Consider the following 20,931-nt stretch of genomic DNA (forward strand, 5'->3'; position numbering starts at 1 on the left):
GCGGGGAGGGAGGGAGGGGGGCGGCGCTCTCCTTCGGGCCGACGGGCAAGGGTGGGCAAGGGTGTCGTCAACCCACACAAAGGTAGACGCGGGTTCGGGGGACGACGTGGATGCAGGAGTCCGGGATGCACGAGCGACACCACGTGAGGAACAGACACACCGCTCGTCTGTGACTTCCGAAGTCTGGTGCAGACGAGACACTGGGTAGAGGCCGTGGAAGAGCGGAAGAGAAGGGGGTAAATGACCCGGTGAGAGTGACAGTCAGGCAGCTGGTCCCCGGACCCCAGAGGCGGGGACGGAAACCGGTGACCACTACGGCGTGAAGCCCAATGGCGCGTTGATCTGGTCAACAAGTGTCCGAGTACCTGGACGTGCTGGATTCTATGCCAGACCCCGAAGAGCCCCGCTGAGCAACACGAAGCTCAGGACAGGACAAGGGAGACAGCTTTAAAAGAACGACCAGACGGCGAACGAATCCCAACGGAAACCGTGCCGTGAAGAGAGCGCACGAGTGACCACGGTCCACGTGACCACGGTCCACGCACACTTTGTTTCCTACCGCATTCCAGTCCACTGTTCCAATGTCACTCACTGGGACGGCGAAGCACCCTCAAGCACCCTCAACACCTCAGAGTCATGGAGTGCCAAGAATTCGATTCCATAGCTGGGGGCAGGATAATTTGCATTTCCAACAAGTGACAGGCTGGCCTGGGGACCACACTTGGAAAACCACTGCTCCGAGGGACCAGGGGGAGGAAGGAGGCCTGGACGAGGTATTAAGAGCCAATTCTCTTCTGGCCACTAACAGTATCTGATCTCGATCAAGTCATCTAGATTCTCCGAGCTTTGGCTTCCTTATGATGATGTCAATGAGCATGATCACTGCCACTCCGGTGCTCAGAAGGGAAGAGCGGGTAATGTGGTCACGGAAACACTACATTTAAAAATCTTACGGTGATGTAGAAAGGGTGGGATTGGGGCGATTTTTAAAACACTTTACGTGTGTACTTTTCTGTAACGTTCGATTTCTTTATAACGTACACACAACATTTTTACAAAACGTTAATGATTTTTTGAAAGTAAAAAAAAAAAAGTTCCTATTTAAATTCTCTAGAAGAGTTTTCCAGTGGACAATGAAATCGACTGAATGCTTAGCAACCAGCATCTTTTTTAAGAATGAAACTTCTTACTTTGAAACAATGGTGGATTCACACGCAGTTATAAGAACCAGTGCGGAGAGACGCCGCGTACTCTTCAGCCACGCTCTCTCAAGGGTAACTAACGTTCTGCCAAACCTCAGAGAGGAATAACACAGAGAGACCCGGATCCCCTGCACCCAGTGTCCCCAGTGCCCAAACCGCACAAAACTACGGTATCACAACCACACACAGTCGACACAGAGCGGTGGCATCAGCACAGGGTCCCCTCCGCCGCCCCTGCACAGCATGCCCGCTCCCCGTCACACCCCTGGACCCCGGCAGCCACGCATCTGTTCTCCATGTCTAGAATCTCGTCGTTTTGAGAAAGTCCCATAAACGGAGTCACACACCGTGTAAACTTTGGGAACTGGCTCTTTCCCACCAGTGTGAGTCTCTGGAGAGCCGCCCAGGTTGTGGCGTGTGTTAGTGACCTGTCTGTCCCTCCACATCGCGGAGCAGCGATCTGCTGGACCACAGTGGCTCATCCGCTGACCCCTTGAGGACACCCAGGTTGGTGCCACTTTCTGGCCGTTAGGAATAGAGCTGCTGGAACGTCCGCGTCCAGGTGTCTGTGTGAACGAAAGTCTGCATTTCCCTGGGATGGGTGCCCGGGAGTGCCACCCCCGAGTCCCACGGAAGCTGCATGTCTGGTTGTTTTAGGACACTGCCGAGCTGTTCTCCAGGTGGCCGTGTCGTCTTATATTCCCCCAGCTGCAGTGGAGGGACCCAGTTTCTCCACGTCCTCACCAGCACCTGGTGCCGCTATTTCTCATTGTAGCCATTCCGGTCGGTGTGCGGTTTAGTTCGCGGTTCCCTAATGGCTGATGACGCTGAGCGTCTCCTCCGGAGCTTGCTTCTCGCCCGCATCTTCCCTTGGGCGAGACGTCTCTTCGTGCCTGTTACCCATTTTCTAACTGAATTGTTTGTTTTACTGTTGAATTTTGAGGATTTTGGCACATTCTAGATACTAGCCCTTTATCACACACATAGTTTGAAAATATTTTCTCCAGGTCGGTAGCTTAACTTTTCAGCCTCTTAACAAAGTCGTCAGCAGAGCAAACGTTTTTAATTTTGACGAAGTCCAATTTATTACTTTTTCTTTTTATGAACTGTATTTTCAGTATCAAGTCTAAGAATTCTTTGCCCAGTCCTAAATTTCAAAGGGTTTCTGTATTTTTTTCCCTCAGTGTGATAGTATTACATATTACATTTAAGTCTATGATCCATTTTGAATAATTTTTGTACAAGGTGTGAGGTTTAGGTCAAGGTTCATTTTTTTTTGCCCATGGATGTACAACTTCCAGGCGACCAGCTCCATTCTTTAATGGGATGAAAAATAAGCCAGTGCGACACCTATACTACGGCCAGGTAGTGTTTTGTAAAACTTTAATTCCAATTACACACTGATGTAAAATGTCCAGTTTGAAACTCTAAAAAATATAGCTCTAAGTAGTCTTACTTTAAAATTCTGATTTCCACCTATGATGCCAGATACCGTTGACATGAGTATCACAGATAAAACCTGACCAATAACTAAAAATGTACAATAAGAAAAACAATTGGCACGTGCATCTATTAATTCGGATTTTATTTCCCGTTTACGGTGGGGAGAAATAGTCACAACTGTAAACCCCGGCGACTGGATCATAAGTGTTTGTGTCTAAAGCAAACCAGCCCGAGGTGTCCCTTCCCTAGATTATAAAATGCCAGGCTGAAATTTAAAAATTCAAAGACTTCGCATTGACTGAAGCAGCACAGTGCAGTCCAAATAACTGTCTGGGGCCGACGGCAAAGCTGAAAAGGCGGGTGGACCTGGCCCGTCCACCCACGTGTGGCTCTGTGCCCTCCAGGAGCCCAGAGCCCCGACGGAGTCGAAGCACCTGTCTGACCGGCAGCACGCGCGCTCGGCCCTGCTCCGCCGCTGCCCAGCTCTGTGACTCTGGGAGTCTCCCTCAGGCACTAGGCACTAAGCGCCCCCACGTTCCCTGGGGGTAACACGCGAGCTGCCTTGGCTGCTCGACGGTGAGCGATGGCAGCGGGAACGCACGCGAGGCCGCTCTGGATGCCCGGCACGCGGCGAGCCCCTCAGAGCGAGCGCGGCGCGTACCCCCGTTGGAGAGCAGAGAAAACTTGCTTTCCCACTGTCCCAGGCGCCATCGGGGAAATGCAATGAGCAGAGACAGCAAATGAAGGAAACCAGAAGCAAAATACTTGCTCAGTTTTTAATAAGAAATTTTGAGATATATATATAGAGAGAGAGAGAGAGAGGAAGGAAGAGGAGGCAGAGGGAGCGGGCTTCGGCCCGTCACGGATTCGCAGGCCTTCGTCACTTGGGCCAGCATCCGACTCCCAGAGGGGAGGGCACCTCCCGCCGGCGGCTTCCTCTACTCAGCACGCCGCCTCCGAGGCGCTGGGGCACCAGCAGCACCCCGACGTGGGCGCCGTGCCCTGGGCGGGGGAGCTACAACCCCTTAGAAACCACAGCACAGACAGCGACCCACAGAGCAGGTACCGGCTGCTACGAATACTTGGTGGCAAACGCTGATGTGATGCTCTCTGTCTCGGAGACATCCAAATAAAACTTGCCAAGAGCACAGAGAGGGTGTGTCGCAGAAACCCAAGGCTGCGGGTGCTGGTCCATGCCACTCTGTCACGAGACACTTACAACCCCCGAGGGATGCCCTCCAGCACCCGGCCCCACTGTCCCCTAAGCTGCTCCTTTCCACATGTCACAAAGCCTTCTGGTGGCACCTGCGTAACATGTGCCTCGACCAACAGACTGCCAGGCCCTGCTCTAACCCCTGAGGTCCCACAGCAAAACCCAAAGGTGAGTGAAATGTGTCCTTCCGTGGGAAAGAGCAGGAAAGCCTGACCTATCATAAGCGGCATCGAATCCACCCCCGGTGAGACGCCCCACCTAGCTGCTTGCAGGTGAATCACTCCAGAGTGACTGACTCCCCCACCCCCGAAAGAGTTGAGGGTGACAGCACACCAACTAGAGTGGCATCGGCACGGACCTTCAAGGGCATGACTCGGGGCAGTCTGAAATAAAGGTCACTCGGTCTCAGGCAAGCCATAATAAAAATCAAAACCAAGTATCCCCGAAAAGCGTATGTACAAGCATGGGACCTGCAGCAAAAACAGATGTCACAACGATGGTGCAAAGACCTCCCCGCGGTGCCCCTCCCCTCCCTGAGGCCACCCTCCTCACATGAGCAGGGACCCAGTCCCTGTGGGCCGTCTGCCCTTCGCCCCTACCCTACCCACCCGTGCTTTCAGAAGACGCTTCTGAGACAGCACCCGACACACAGAATGCGCTCGAGAAACAGTTCGTGAAATGAGTGAATATAAATTACTCGAATTTCACAAGAGTCTGTTCTAATGTTATCTTTCTTGTAAATAATGCCATGAGCTTGAGCAAGGAACTCAGGTTCTTTACCAGTTTTATCATCTGTAAGGTGTTAACGACAACAGCATTTGCCCATAGGTTTGCTGTGACAAACCTAAGTCCCTGGGCACGTAACCAGCTCAGCAGAGGCCCTGGGCCGGGCAAACAGTCAAGGCCGCTTAGCATCAGCTCGTACACCCTGCACTCCACGGGCAAAGGAGTCTACGAGCCTGGAGGTGTCATCACGGAGAGTGTCTGAGTATACTGGGGGGTCCGGGACGGTACTGGAAGGAACAGTGCTTATCAAGTACTCACTGTTTTGTTTTCAAAAATACCCCCGAACCATACAAATATATTTATAAGTACACTGGAAAAGATCTGGAAGGAAATACAGCAACAGCTAACATGGTTACCCCAAAGACCATGAAAAGAGAAACGCTCACTTTTTGCTTTTCGTCTTCCATACTTTTCGAATTATTTTCAATTAGCCTCTATTCTTCTTATAAAGTTTTTCAAAGGATTTCACTGCAACTTTTCTGGAGAAACAAGCAGGTGCATCAGGAAGGTAGAAACAGAAGATAAACTGAGTGAGGCTGAGTGCCAGGTGCAGGCGTGGCATACGCAGCACCTCCTTCTGCAGACACAGAATGCCACCCCGCCACCTCCTCTCCTGTAGGGATAACCCAAGACTCAAAGACTGAGATTTTTCTAAGCAACCTCATGCCTTTCTGCCTCCTTCTTCTTCAGGTCGGCGGGGAGAGTTTTGATCCCATCGACCCTCAGAGGGGTTCGGAACCTCCCTCCCAACCCCTCCGGTCCGTACACCTGCCCGGTGCTGCTCGCTCTCCTCCGGCGTCCGAACTTAGATTGTGATACCCCAGCGGTTTCGACTGCGCGTTAGTCTGCTTGCCATTCCCGCCACGCTTGGCACAGTGCAGACAACAGGTCAGCGAATAGCCGGGCTGGAAGGCCACTTAGAAGACATACCATCTGCTGTACTACTTATAAAAACATGGGCCAGGGAACGGACATGATCTGTCTTGGGTAATTCCACTAGCATTGCTATACGCAGGACGAAGCCAGCTCTGCTGACCCCTAGACGAACGCTGGTATGCAGTCCCAGAAATACTGTATGTTTTCCTTGTCTTGAAAATATGCACTGCTAGAGAAGATGAGTATGATTTCTCAGGGGACTGCTCGGCCCAGAGTCCAGAACTCACATCATTAGAAAAACAGTAAAGCCCAATGAGATATTAAGATCATCGATCGGAAAGAGGAACTGGCTGAGAGAGGAAGGGAAATTCACGCAGATCATTGCTGGCCCAATGACCAAAACAGAACAAAAGCCGAACCCCACCTAAGTAGAAAGGGGAAGACTGATTAACAAATTCAAAACAGACCCAAGACCGTAGTAACATAATCATTAAATATAAAGGTACCAGGTAAGTGTATAACACTGAACATATGAATGCAAAACCTCCATAGTTTTAGAATAAGACGGCTATTAGAAATTGTCAGAAAGCTATCTTAGAGAGAGTTATTTGATTCCTATGTTACAAATAAATAAATGTATGTCTTACACACACTCGATTCATATATGAATTGTACTATTCGATTCACATATCTGGGAAGTATGACAATATCCAAATTTCTAGGCACAGTCTTTTTGGACTAAATTTGGTATGCAACAGTCCATATTTGGGGGTCACCCCTCTCTGGATGACAACCAAACCCAGTAGCAGAGTTTATGCTGTCACTACAACAGATAAAGGAAAGAAGGAAAGATAGTTTAGTTAGCAAGGAAGAGAATTTAATTTCTAAACTGTATTTGCTTCCCAAAACAATCTTCTAAATGATATAGAAAATATAATTAACCAAACGCAGAAGATTTTCACTAATTAAAAAGGTTACTAACAAAATACCCTACCAAGAAAATTACAAGCCTGTAAGACAAAGAGCCTGGACTTCTCCCTTAGAATCAATCTCCACGTCAAAAAGTCAAAAGACAATTTAGATACGTTTTGAGATCAAAAAGCAGAAAAATCTACATTATTTTATTATCCGTACTGCCTTTTCGGGACTGCCCTAGACTCTCAATAAAGAATTCTCTAAATCTCAAAATTCCTTTCCACTCATACAAGTCTTACGATCCAGGAGAAAGACTAAGTAGTACATAATTATTAATTTGTCAAAGGCAATGTGTATTTTCTACCGGCTTGCCTCCAAAGAAAACAAAATCTGGAATTAGAAAATTAAATTGGGGTTGTAGCTTAACCATCTACTGTGAGACCAGGCAAATTACCTACCTAATATCTCTTTAGCTTGTTTCCTACCCTTTAAAATAGAAGCAATTTTTTAAAACCTATCTATAAGATTGGCAAAGAACAAAACATTTAATGAGAACACACTGTATTGGCGAGGGTGTAGGAAACAGGCACTCCTATGCATTGACGGCGAGAGAAAATGGTGTAACCCCAATGAAAGGAAATGCAGCATTACCAATCAAAACCGAAAATGCGTAAACCCTCGGCCCAACAATTCCATCTCTAGGAATCCACCCTGCGAACATATTCATGCGAATACACAAGAATTATATATGACGTAGCATTGTTTCTTATTCCAAAAGATTGGGAACAAGCCAAACACCTAATAATAGAGAACTAGGAGAGAGTAATGTTTCTATTATGGCTACATCTGTGTTTTTAAAAAGAAGACAGAATTATCCATAAACGCTTGACTATGCGCAGAACATCTCTGGAAAGATTCAAAAGAAACGCGTCATTGGTTGCGGGACAGACACCAGTGACGGAAGTGCCACTTCCTTCTTCCTCTCTAGGGCCTTCTGAACGCTGTTCCGCTGCTTACGCTATTCAAAATGTATGACTAAAGTAAATATTTTTAACCTAATTATAAAAGACATAAGGCAGCTGGTAATACTAACTCACAGGCTCGCCGTGTTAATTAAACGAGGAACAAAATCGTGGGTAGTATCAGAGTCCTAAGAACGAAAGAGCAATTTTAATTTGGGCGTCAGAGAAGGGCGGGCGAAAAACGAGCGTGTGAAGGACGGATAAGGTTTGAAGAGGCCAGGGAGTCAGGGTGCGGGGGCCGCGGCCTCAATGGATCAGAGGGCACGGAAAAGTGCAGCTCTTGGGCTGGGCTTCAGAAAAGGGCTCAAGCACCCAGCGGGAGTACAAGGTCAACGTCAGTAAGAGAAAGAAAGAAAAATCCGAACTCGGAGCTCGCACCAGACGTGAAGGCCTGGGACGCCCGGCCAAGGAATCCGCACTTTATTCTAACCATGGAAAATCACCGCGTCTGTATAGACACGGAATTCTAAACACAGAAACTCGCGTATGATCCGACCCAGAGAGAGAAGCTGGAGAGGGAAAGGAGAAGGCAGGGAGCCATTTATGGACGAGATGCAATGGGAAGACGTGAACGAGGGCGCCGGCCCCGGGGAGGGCGCGATTCAGCCCAGAACTCTGACCTTTCACCTATGTCGAAACAGCGGCTGAATGAGAAGGAGCAAAGGCACTCTATGTTACAAAAATCAGTCCAAAAGGCCAGTTTTAACTTTCTGTGATAACGAGAGTCAGAAGAGAAAAATAAAAATCATTTATCAAAAAAGATTTCACTTCAGACCACACGTTTAGCCTTTCCTTCAATCGCGCCCCAGAAAAAAAGAGCACTGGATTTTATTCCTGGCTTTGCCATCAAAAAAAGCTAGAACGTTCCTGTGCATCCCAGTTTCTCTATAAAATCAGTGGGCTCAAGTAGTAGATTTCCGAAAGTCTTCCAGTTAGCAAATCGCACAATCAATATGTTCGTAGCAACACAGGTGACAAAGCGAAACGCATAAAAGAGGCCGGTGCAGGGTTTCTGGTCCACCGCACGCTGGATGACAAGGGGGCTGCGGCTAAAACACATCTCCATAACAATGCGTGAAGATGCAGTAGCGCTCACGTGACATCGTCGGAGGCTTCCTGGTTTAAATCTTTGACGGTAATGGCCCAACACTTTATAGACTAATTTCAGTGTGACTAACTTCTTTCAGGGGACACAGAACATCTTAAAAAAAAAAAAACCCAACATATTAATTTGTCATTTCAGATTTTGACCATCAAGAGAAAGATGCAAAGGGCCCTTGGTGAGAGGAGAGGTCAGCCTCGCGGCTGAGTGACAGCCCAGGAAGCCGAACGACTTCTGGGACAGTCGGCCAGGACTGGATCCATAACTGACAGCGTCCCGAACTTCTGTCCCCACTTCCCGCCCAGGACCGACTGAGAAAGCCTCACCTGCTCCCCCGACCGGTCACCCGACGCCTAGAAGCGTCAGCCAGCCTCCTCATGCCCCCTCGCCCCCGTCACGGCACCCCTGATCCCCCTTTTCTCCACGAGGAAGCTCCCCCACCCCTCTGTCTGCCTCGGGGTCTCCGCCAAACCTTAGACTCTCAGTAAACAGCTTTTGCCTTTCTCATGTGGTTGGGTTTTGTCTACCCACAAAGAAACGTCTTAAACCAGGGGCTTGTCTCCAGATGGTCAAGTCCATAATTTAGAGGTCCAGTGGGGCAGGTTCCAAGTCTGGAGAGACCATCACTCCCACAGGACCTCTTCCCACAAAACCGGCTTACTAGACTTTAGTCACTCCTCAGCTTCAGGGAAATAGCCGAGTGTTAAGGAAAGGTCAAGGGCCTTGAAGTCAAACCCCTGGGTTCGAGTATCTCATTCTTCTCCATGTAATTATGTGACCGTGAGCAACTTTAACATCTCGAAGCCTCTGTCTTCATCTTTAATAAAAACAATACTTGCCTAATAATAAGACTGTATTAAGTGGGACACTATATGTAACGTAGCTGACAAATACTGGGTACTCGACAGCAGTGACCGCCCTCCTCCAGCCCCACCTCACCCGCAGGGAGAAAGGCTGAAGCGTTATCCAAAGACAAGATTTGTCTCCACTGTGCCAGCTTTGGTATGGGTCCCTTCCAGCTCCCGCCATATGATCTATAATGGGAAGTGACTTTCCTGTACTACCCCATACTTCTGTTTTTAGCAGACTTGGGTGTGCCATATTACCTCACTCTTAAATCCTCTTCAGAATCAAAAACAGAACTTTAATCTGTAACACTGTTCAAAGTATACTGTCTCACTATCTAAGTTCTCCACCGAATGAAAAATAAAACTTTAATCTTTAACACTGTTAGAAGAAGAAAAGATATACCTATAAATCACATTGAACTATTAAAAAAAGCAAACAGCTGTTGGGGAACATCTGGGCTGGCGAGGAGCTGACAGGCCTGGACAAACAAAGGTACACTTATTGGCCTCCGGGGAGCGAATGCTCCTCATCTACTCTGGCTAGGTCGCCCATCATTGGTGAAGCTCTCTCTTCTTCCTTTCCCATCCAAATGGCCAAGGGCACAAGGCTGTGCCAAGCCTCTTCCCTCGGAAGCCCAAGCCCAGCCAACTTGTGCTTTTTCTTCTGGCAAAATTATTCAATCCTATTTCTGCCTTCCAAGTAGCTAGACTGGCCTGAAGCACCCCCTCCCCCACTCCGTTCAGTTCACAAGAGGTCCCAGGCAGGGTCTGAGATGACTCCCAGACTTAGGTTTAGGCTTAAGAAGGTGCGGAAAACTCATATATGCACCACTCTGAAAAACAGTCAGTGAACTCCTGCGGGAGGCGAGGTTCGCCAGCCACCGACACCTGTCCAACAGGCAACCCAGAATAACCGTGGAGAGCTCTGGTGCCAGACTGCCCATTTGTCTACCCTGATTCCCACACTTCCTGGCTGTGCGACGTTGGACAAGACCCCCAATCTCCCTGTGCCTCAGTTTCCTCGCCATAAAATGGTCACAATAATGGGGTTGCTCTAAAAATTAAATGAGTTGGCGTGCAGGGAGAGTTCAATAGGAAAGTGCTGGCTAAGTGAATAAATGTTAGCTACTGAATATATACACACACGAACACTGTATTTATAATGCACGCAACAATGTTTGGAATACACGCTTAACTTCTAGAGAAGGAAGGATGTAAACCAGCTTTTCGAGCAGTATCTTCAAAATTCTGCAGAAAAATGATTTCTAACCCAGAATTCTATACTCAGCCCAACTATCAATTAGAGGGTAAGATATTCCGACATTATACAAGAGCTCGAAAAAATCATCATTTCTTCAAAAGCTACTGGTGAACATACTTAACCAGAATAAGAGAGAAAACCTAAGAGGAAGGCACCTTGCCCAGGAGGGCGGGGAGAGGCGGCCTCATGGTGACGGGAGAGCTCTGGGAGGGCAGAGGGCAGGTCCAGAAGGCAGCCAGTCTAGAGGAAAAGCAGGCAGAACGAGACGTTCAGAAGACTTACCCTGAGAAGGGTAAAGTGGGTGCTTCCCCGACGTGTACGAATGTGTGTGGCATGGATGGAGAAATCAGATACGGCGAAAACTGAGCAAACTGAGCAAGATGATCGACTCATGGACAAAATGCGAGAGAGGAAGTACAACGAGACTAAACATCCTAGTGAATAACGGTTCCGTAGCGTACGTGCTGCTGAGTTTATATCCCAAATCTTTGCCATGAGCATCCCGAGAGGATGAGGGGAGAGTGGGCGGGGGGAGGAGGGGGTGGGATAAATGGCCTAACTCATCTTCTTCATAGTAGGGTGTCTCTCGCAGACAAAATCTGGAAGAAATAGCTAAAACATTAAGGGGGCCTCCGGGGAGCAGGAATCAGGGTGGAGAAAAGGGCGGGTCGGTGACTGCTTTTTTCTGTTGTTGTTCTCAGCTCTGTAGAACTTTTGACTCTTAAAACTATGTGGCTGTATAACTTGGTTGAAACTGGGTATTTAACTTTTAAACAAAATCTGATACTTGACCAACATGAATATCCTATTAACTGGTAGTGTTCTTAAACTTTTTGGAATCCAACCCCCCTAAAAATGTATGGAAAGCTATAACCCCCCTCCTCAGGAAACACACACGTAGGCGCAGATGCACAAAATTTTGGCACAGGATTTCAAGCAGTTCGTGAACTCCTAAAGCCTTAGAATTAGAGATTCTGGTTTCTTACAGGAAGTTTACTTCCAATCAGAGCTTGTCATTCACTGTAAAGGAAAAAATCCTAGTGGAAAACTATGTAAAACACCTACATGGTCAAATGAGGCCACGCTCGGTCTTAAATAGTTGGTGACCATCACCAGTCACCTCCTTGACCACAGGGCTGCACCTCATCCCCAGCGACCACTGGAGGGCCAGACTTCGTTTATTGGCTTCGCTTCGGCCTTGAAACAGATTCTCTAAAACTCAGGAATGTGAGTCCCTGTCGGGTTGACTCAGCTGTTTCCATTCTAGAAACGGACATGGACTCATGCACTCCTCGCCCCGTGAAGAAAGCGTCCTTCACATAAACCCTGAAAACGCAAGGTCCCAAATTCCCCGCGTGGGTGTTTTTTCTGATACAGGAATTACTCTAATGACTTCTTGGCAAAACTTCTGTAATCAGAGCAGACCCCTTAAACACTCCAAGACACAAAATTTAGTTCTGCTTCTGACCGACCTAACCCGCTGCTAAAAACCGCACCATCAGTTCGACGACTCAGAGGAACAGTTTTGCTGTTTAATAAAAATCTTAAGGGTGCTGTCAATTCGTGTAAAATTCCGGTGCCTTGGTGTGTTTACTTGTGAACCGAGGGTAATAACGACTTCACTGGATGTTGTCATACTGTGGCCGGCAGAAATCGGCCCCCAAAAAAGTCCGTGCCCTATCCCCTGGAACCTATGACTATGTCACGTTACATAACAAAGGGACTTTCCTACGGACTTCAAGTAGGGAGGTCATCCTGGATAATCTAGGTGGGCCCAATCTAGTCAAACGAGCCGTAACGGCACAGAACTTTCCCCAAGTGGCAGAGGGACACAGAGGAGGAGTGAGACTGCGGAGTGGGGCTCGAGGGTCCCTGCTGGGCCTAGGATCGGGGTTACGTGCAAGGATCAGGAGGCTCTAGGAGCTGAGGGCGGCCTCGGAGCTGACAGCCAGCAAGGAAGGAAATGAGCCGGGTTGTTTTAAGCCACTAAGTTTGTGGCAATTTGTGACAGCAGCAAGAGGAAACTCACACAGTGACATATGTGAAAATACCCAGTGGAGTGTCTGTCACATAGTCTATATTCAACAAGAGTCAGCTGACTTCCTTAAGTCCAAAGGCAGGATGGCCATGTTGCATCTGAAACAACAGACTCATGCTGATAAATGCCCATTTGGGGAATTATAAATTGCCCAGAAGACCTCCACGTTTTAGGTCTCAGGTAATTCACTTGTCCTCTTGTAACTTACATACCCACCAATACCTGCCTCGCCTGATGAACTCTAAGCAGCTTGCAGGAGAATAAACGCTGCACTGTGGGCACCAGCGCGGCCCCCAGACGCCCCTGTGGTGGCACCTATGACACAGCGCTGAAACTGCATCCGGGTCTGCTTCGCCCCCTGCACCGCGAGCCCCGGCTCTTCACACCTGTGACTGCGTCCCAGCTCTGCATCTCCACACTGAGCACAGTAAGGGGTTACATCACAGGGAAACTACACAAAGGCTTGTGAACTATGCGACAGCGTCACTTAACATCTGTGCACAGAACGGAAACTCTCTGAGGACCAGCGCCATGTTTCATTAACCTCTGCATTCCTCCCGCTGCCAATGCCTGGGGGACCAGGGGCTCCTAGCATTTGGTGGCGAGGAAGAAAGGGAGGGGAGGGAGGGAGAGAAGAGAAAAGCAGGACCGCCCGGCCCGCACCGGCCCACACTCTGCTCAGTTCCCGAGCGGTGCTGAAGGCGGGTTCACGGGGACGCCGGCTGCCTGCCCGGTACTTCCAATGTGAACTGCTGAAGGCTTTGTCGACCTTGACCTCAGACGGTCTACGGCTTTTCCCAACCTTGAGACAGGTCATTTAGGGACTGAAACGTCAAGAAAATATACTTCATTAAGTGAAGGTCCGTGGGGCGTCTGTCGCTGGAGAGGCTGTTACAGGCTGAACTGGGCACATTCAGTAGTCTTGCTTGGAAAAGACTGACGGTAACCGAAACTTGAATTTGATGTTTCCCCAAATACTAAAATATCAAACAATACTGGACAATTAAAGTGAGAAAACAATCCTAAATGAAGTGGCTTAACACACCTCCAAAGATCATCTGTATATTAAACATTTGGGATTTTAAAGAAAAATCTAGAGTCATTCAATTCGTAATGAAGTCTTTTTTTTTTAATCCTTGGCAACATAATATTTTACAACTTATGAAATCCCACTACGTTCACGATTGCATTTTATCCTCAAAACTATCTCCTGGGCTAGGTAGAAGAGGCATTACTAACAATTAATTCCACCTTACCGGTGAGGGAAATGACGTTCAGAGAGGTACGTGGACTTAAAAGCCTTAGCAGGCCCGAGTGTCTAACTCAAGCCTCCTGTCCAAAGAACTGAAGTTATCTTTAAAACGTAATTTTTATTTACATCCTGTCAACATCCAAAGAGATTTAGAGGTAGCTTACCAATAACAGACACTTATGCAGTAAGGACTGTAAAATGGAAAAGAAAAAAACCATTTAATAGGTGATGTGGGACAGGCTGGGGGGAGAGCAACACAAAGACCTACAGTCTAAGAAAAATTTATCTCTGAACTCCCCGTTCCAGGCATATAATACCTAAAGAGAAAAAAGTGTTTTATAGAATATCATAATCTCGAAAAAAGCCATCATCAGTTCTTTAAAGTGGGGTAAGGTAAGCTCTGTTTGGACCCTGGGGAAAAGTAAGGCTTACTCTCTTCCTTCAGCAAAGGGCGAGCGACAACGACTTTGAAATGCAGAGTTTGAACTCTACCTTCTCCATCCTGACACTTGACACTTGCTTCTACAAAAGACTTTTCATTTAATCCATGTAAAAACCAGGCCTGCTACAAATGAAGTATACTCTCGATGCAGAACGAGCATTAACTGGTTAAGCTTCAGTGAAACATCGTAGCAGTACAATCTAAGAAAACCATGAAGAAAATCTAGTTGTTTCTAAAGACCTCTCCTAAAATAAGTGCTTTGTGACATGCTCCATGTGCTTTTTTAAATTAAGACAAGACCCCACTGATTTAAGTGAAAATTGTAATTCAGTGGCATCACTACTTGACCAAACAGCTACCATCTATTTTTAATCCCTGTCATCAACCAAGTAAGAAGAGCAGAGACAGACGTGCGGCTTTAGGAAAATCTAGCACACCAAATTCCCATGTTACCAAACATAAATTGGAAGGGAGATTAATATTTTAAGGGGTTAAGTCCCACATTCCTTACAATTGGAGCTTCCTTTGAGGCCATTTAACATATGATGCCATTTTTTGGAAGTAATCATTTTAAACTATGTTTTCAACCATTACATAAAACCCCATACACCTACTCAAGGCACTCCCCAAATCTCATTTATCTCAGACTCCCCAAATTAAAATCCGTTAGAGACTGGGAAATACAGAAGCCTACAGTTGGCAGACTTCATCCGACACTCAAAAGATCAGTGAAATGCTCCTCTGAAGAGTTCTGCAACCAACACTTCATCGAGGAAACATCAAATCGATTTGCTATAGTACAGATGTTGCGAGTAAAATGTAATTACGAAGACTATGCAAGACAATATCAAAAAGCTGCTTAAGCTTCCATCACAGACTCTGGTCTTTAACACGAGACAAAGCACACACCCATGACGATAAATCTTTTGAAAAGAAAAGAAAAAAGGACTTCCACTTCAGAATCCACATTTTCAAAGATCCCCATTATTGAAAAGACCACAGCCACTAAGAGAACTTTGCTATATTTGGCTGACAGAAGTAAAGGTTTAAGGCTGACAGGTTCTTACCTAGTTTAAGACCCTCGAAGGTGAGGAAACGAGGCCAGAAGGGGTGGCTTTGCAGGAACAAAGAGCAGCTTAATTCCAGAGCCAGACTTAGACCCAATAAATTTTAATCAGGACTCCACACCGTGGAACAAACACTAGAAGTAATAGTGAATGTTAATCTAAAAACCCTTTGGAGAGTTGAGGAATTGCAGATTCTAAACCACACCCACGTGAACTGCTTGGATGTGCCATAAAGAAAAAGGAGCTCTCACGAAGATGCGCCTCTCCCTGGCTCTGGGCACAGGCTGCCCACCCCTGTGGGAGCATCTGCTGAGCTGTACTACCGCTAAGCATCTGTCCTTAAAGACCACAGCTCTCAGAGGGCAGAACATAGGATTTCAGGAATGGCTTCAGAGAGAAGGTGCCACCTGAATAGAGACCCTAATAATGGGTAAGCAGAAGTGGAGTGACTGGAGCGGGGAGGGGAGCGGACAGGAAGAGTTCCAGGCACAGAGGGGAACTATGAAAGGCCTGCGTGCCAAGTTTGGACTTCACAGCAGGGGCAGCGGAGGTTAGTACATTTCCATCTTCTATTCCCGTTACATACACCATCTTGTTCACAAAGAACTCGGCTATCAGAGCTACTTGTGCCCACGGCCCAGTCCTCTGTCTTGGACCGGAGCGCTCCCAGAAGGCAAAGCCTGTCTTTGACTTTGCATCCTTCAGGGAAGAGACTCTTCCCTGGGCCATAATAAGTGCTTTGAAAAGTCTGATGAGAGGGTAAGGGGACCAGTCCACTTTATTTAAGTGGCTGAGAGACACAGGGCCGGCGGGGAGGGTCAGGCCTCGACATGGGGCGGGAGTTTCCCGGCCACCACCTGGCTCTCGCTATCCCCTCCACCCCTTCGCAGACCTGACCTCTAACTGCCTTGGCCTCATTCCGTGGGGGTGGATCTTCCTCCTTCAAACGCATTTTCCAGCCCGCCGAATTCCTAGGCGAGTTTCCTCCACTCCGCAGGCGCTGAGCGCTGCAAAGTTAAATCTGGCTTTCCAGGTTTTTTTTCTTCCCAGTCCTAACGGAAGAAATCAAGAAGCGCAGGGCAGAGGGGCTCGGCTCCCTCCAATCAGACGCGGCTCCCGCCGGACGAGCGTCGCCCTGGAGCAGGAAACGCGGCGGCCTGACGCGCGGTCCCCGGGCGCGGTGACAGCCCCGCGCTCCCCGGGGACGGGGACGGGGCCGGGGAGAGGCGGGTTCCCGGGGAAGTGCGGCCCCGCTCCCCGATTCTGCTCACTTGGCAGAAGAGACAATAAATAAAGGAGCGGGTCGGCGGTCCCGTCCGGGCCAACTGCGCGCCCGCGCACAGCCCGCTACGCCCCGAGGGGCGCCACGACCCTCACGCGGCAACCGACACGCGGGCGCGCGCACGCGCGGGTACACGCACACGCGGGGAGGGGGCGCGCCGGCTCACACCCCGACCGCCGCGTGGACGCCCCCGACTCGCAGGGTGGCGTGGGCGCCACCCGTGTGGGTCCACGCAGCGCCACCGTCCGCGACTCCCGCACAGCGAACCAGTCGTGGGGAGCTGAGAAAGGGCCCCCACGATCGAGGGTCCACGCAGTGACCCTCGAGGGGGCAGAGAACCAATCACACATGGGAGGGGCAGGGACAGTCTCCCACTCGCGGTATGTCCGGGACTGCCCACGCGCAAGGGACCACGCCGACCTGCTCTCGGTGACACACGCGGACCACCGTGAACCAGCCACAGCACGGGGACCGGGCCCGAGGCAGTGCCCCCGATGTCAGGGCGGCCGGGGCCGCGCGGGTGGCAGCAGGCGTGGAGTCCCCTCGGTGCCACCCCGAGGCCGAAACGGCCGGGGCAGTCCCGGTCCGCGTCCCGCTGTCGCTCAGGGAGGCGGCCGCCACCTGGAGCAGCGACCCCGCGGCGCCACGCTCAGACCTGCGACCCCCGCCCGCCGGGGACCCCCGCCCGGCGCCTCACCTCAGGCCGCCGCCGCCGCAACGCTCGCTCGGTGCCCGCGGCGCCCAGGCCGAGTGGAGTGGAGAGGAGCGGAGCAGCCGGCACAGCCGCGGCCGCCACAACAATGGAGCCCCGGGGCGGGGCCGCCTCGGCCCGTCCGCGTCGCAGGCTCGGCTCGCGCCCCGACGAGCAGCAGCCGGCGCGCGGCTGCGGCAGGACTCCGGCACCGCGCAGGCGCACTTGCCCCGCCCGCGCCCCTCCGCCCCGCCCCCGGCGGCGCCCGCGCCCGGGGCCCGCCCCCCGACCAATGGGGAGGGAGCTGCGCCGAGGGGGCGGGGCGCGGAGAAACAAAGGGAGGTGGGGCGGGGCTGCCGGGGCGGGGCTGAGGGGCTGCACCATCCGTAGCCCCATCTGGCGCATTCCCGCGAGGTCGAGCCCATTTCCCCTTGGAATCCGCTCGGCAGGCGGTGCTCACCCCAAACCCCGAACCCAAGTTTGTAGGGCTGGCCCGCTGTACGGAAAGGGAGACTGAGGCCCAAGCGGCGAGATCACCTGCCGCCAGAATCACACGGTCTCAGTCACTCGTTCCTCTTTTATTCATTCACACACATTTTCACAGCCTGCAGAATGCGCGATTAGGAGTGGAGTGGAGGCAAGCGCGGCCCTCCCTGAAGGGGCTCCTTCAAGCAGGACCACAGATTTCTCGCGGTCACTTCAGCGCATGAAAAAGTGTCTGGGAGCAGAGCTGTCACCCTTTCCTGCCTCAGAAGGAAAGGTGGTTCTGCTATTTGCCACCTGAAATTCCCACCTTTCCCCATCTGTCACCCTCATATATGTCCAAGCGCCACCCACCATCTTTGAAACTCTTCCTCGCATTCGATCGTTTGGCATTCTGTGGCCCAGCGTTGGGTTTTCCCTACCTCGCCAGGTGCTCCTTGGGATTCTCAAGATGACCTCTTTCACCGCCCAGGTTTTACGTTTCGGGGTGTTAGGGTGGCCCACGGCTCTGCCAGATGCCCTACCATTTGTCACGGACCCTCTTACCCAGATCTCACGCTCTCCCTGGCTTTAAGCCCCGCATACTGTGGCGACTGCCAGATTCTTGTCCCCAGTCCAAACTCTCCAGATCCCCAGCTGGACGCCCAGGAGGCATCTCAAACCTCTCAGGGCCAAAACGAAGCGCTTCATTCAGTGCCTCCAATCTGCTCGACCCGTCTCCTCTTTCTGAGCAAATGGCTTTTCCCTCCACGGCTGCTCAGGTTAAAGTCCGAAACCCGCCCCGAGGGCTCTTTCCCTGCCCCCTACCCCGCTGAGCCTTCTCTTCCATCCTGAGCCTCATTGCTTCCTAAGTTACCTTTCCCAGCTGGAGCTTTCTGTCTGAGCGATCCCCCCAACCCCCAATGAAGTATGACCTCTCTAGGACTCATTCATTTAATCAGGCAGAACAGGGCCAGGCGCCCTGCAGGCACCCAGGGAAAGCTGGCGGAATGGATGGGCGGATGCACAGGGTCTCGACAGTGGCTGGGGCAGACCCCATCCCCATCTCCCTGCACACACATACACACACACTCGCACACACCACTGAAAGGCTGGCTTCCAATGTGATTTCCGAAACAAATTCCTGCATGAATTTAAGAGGCTTCCCTACCCCTCTCCAGCCAGGGGCCCAGCGTGGTTTGGGGATATACTCAGAGGTCAGGAAGACAGAATCTCAGAGAATAAAGTCACCACGAGGAGGTCACTCCAGGCTTCAGACCTTTGCGTGTGCTGCCCTCTGCCTGACTCATTTTTCTCCCTGTGCCCAGCCAACTCCTATTGACCCTTCAAGTCTCACCCTAAATGCCACCTTCCCCAAGAAGGCTTGTAGCCACCAGCACCAAGTACAGCTGGGGCAGACACACCCTAAGAGGAACCCTAGTGAGTCACGCCCTTGTATGATGCCCCTCGCCTGAGTGTAGGCCGAACCTGTGACAGCTTCTAGCCAATGCAATGTGGCAGAGGTGATGGGGTGTCACTCCACGGTCAGGTTATACTACATAAGAATTCGTCCTAACAGACTAGAGGGGGAGGTTCTATTTATAGACTTTGAAGAGGTCGCCTGCCATGCTGTGGGGGCCACAGGAGAAGCCCACCTGGCGGATGGTCTGTAGGACCTGAGGACAGGCTCCGGCCCACAACCAGCAAAAAGCTGGGCCCCTGGTCACGGAGGCCCATGAAATGAATTCTTGCACCAACCCGAATGAGCTCAGAAGTGGATTCCTCCCTACTCAAGGCTTCAGGTGATGACGCAGGCTGCTGAAATGCCAAGTCTTGTACGCCCCGAGCACAGGACCCACCTAACGTGCACCTAACTCCGACTCACAGGAACCGAGTTAAGAAATGCGTGTTTTCAGCTGCTACATTTGTGGTTATTTGTCATGAAACCATAGAGAATGAAAACAATAACCTAGGTCCCCACTGCATTTCACACATTCGTAGTGCCCCGGACCTCTTTCTGGCAGTCATCACAGTCATAACTTGTTTAAAATCTCTCTCTTGCCACTAGTGTGAAAGCCCCACGGGGACAAACGTGGAGTGTCTTGCTCATCACTGTGCTTCAAATGCTCGGCACAGTTTCGTTCTAGGCGATTGGTCCATGGTAAGAAGGCCGGTCAGCTGGTTGGCTCGCACAGCCCCCTTCTCCCAGGCCATGTTGCATTAGACAGACTCGAATAGCTTCTGGCCTTCCCAGCTTCCCTTATAGCCTGAAGCGGCCACGTGACATTGCCCTGGCCAGTGAGATATAGCGAAAGTTGGCTAAAATGCTTCTCGCAGTGGTGTCCTGGAGGCACTCTGGACCAGACCAAGAGAGTCGAGTGTCCACTGAGCAGGAATTTTGCAAGTCAGTTGTTAAACATAGTCGTTACTTAACAATTAAGTTCTATAAACTTACAATTAAAATTATATTAAAAATAAAGATAATACCCGAAATTCATTACTTCCAAATTATCTTACTACAGTTTACAATTATCTGTTAAGGACTTTACAGCTACTGTATGCAAGAAACATTATATACTGGTGTGCTCCTGGCATCTCTTCCCATGTGTGCAGCTGGCAACGCTATGCCGGCAGCTTGAAATCGGATGTGGTGGGTGAATTTATAGCTTGGAAATGGGCGACTGCTGCCAATCAAGATTTGCTTCCTTATTCTCATCCCCCAGAATTCTAGTAATTAAAGATTGGCTGCACAACACTCTGTGAAAATTCCTGACCTCATTTAAGACTTTGCTCTCTGGGAAATGGAATAGGCACAGCTGATGCTGCTTTTTTTCTCTGCACCAGGAATTACTGCCTTGGACATAACACGTGATATCCGGAGCTGTAGCAGCCATCTTACAAGCAAGAGCCACTGAATCAAGACCAGCCATCAACTACCTCCAGATTCTCTACCAAGTAGAAAAACACAAATCCTTAATTTGTTTAAGCCGCTGTTAGTTAATTTTTCTGTTACTTACAGAATTCCTAAC

The 20,931-nt window shown here is 50.1% G+C and overlaps 1 protein-coding gene across 4 annotated transcripts in view; it reads right to left on the reverse strand.

Annotated features, from left to right (window-relative positions):
• The window catches only part of AFAP1 (actin filament associated protein 1), a 101,552-nt gene that overhangs the window by 79,470 nt on the left and 1,151 nt on the right, over positions 1 to 20,931 (reverse strand). The window contains exons 1-2 of one of the 4 annotated variants that reach the window (XM_039838008.1): positions 3,817 to 3,823; positions 2,509 to 2,511 (exon numbers count right to left, since the gene is read on the reverse strand). The exons of 1 other annotated variant lie outside the window; for it this stretch is intronic. The gene's annotated coding sequence lies outside the window, so the exon portion shown is untranslated. Of the gene's footprint in view, positions 1 to 2,508; positions 2,512 to 3,816; positions 3,824 to 16,364; positions 16,385 to 17,446; positions 17,638 to 20,931 lie in introns of those variants that run through there. 2 more of the 4 variants (XM_039838005.1, XM_039838004.1) reach the window with 2 other exon arrangements.

Source organism: Pteropus medius, unplaced genomic scaffold (genome assembly GCF_902729225.1).
Source record: "Pteropus medius unplaced genomic scaffold, Ma_sr-lr_union100, whole genome shotgun sequence".
In the NCBI taxonomy this organism is placed as follows: Eukaryota; Metazoa; Chordata; class Mammalia; order Chiroptera; family Pteropodidae; genus Pteropus; species Pteropus medius.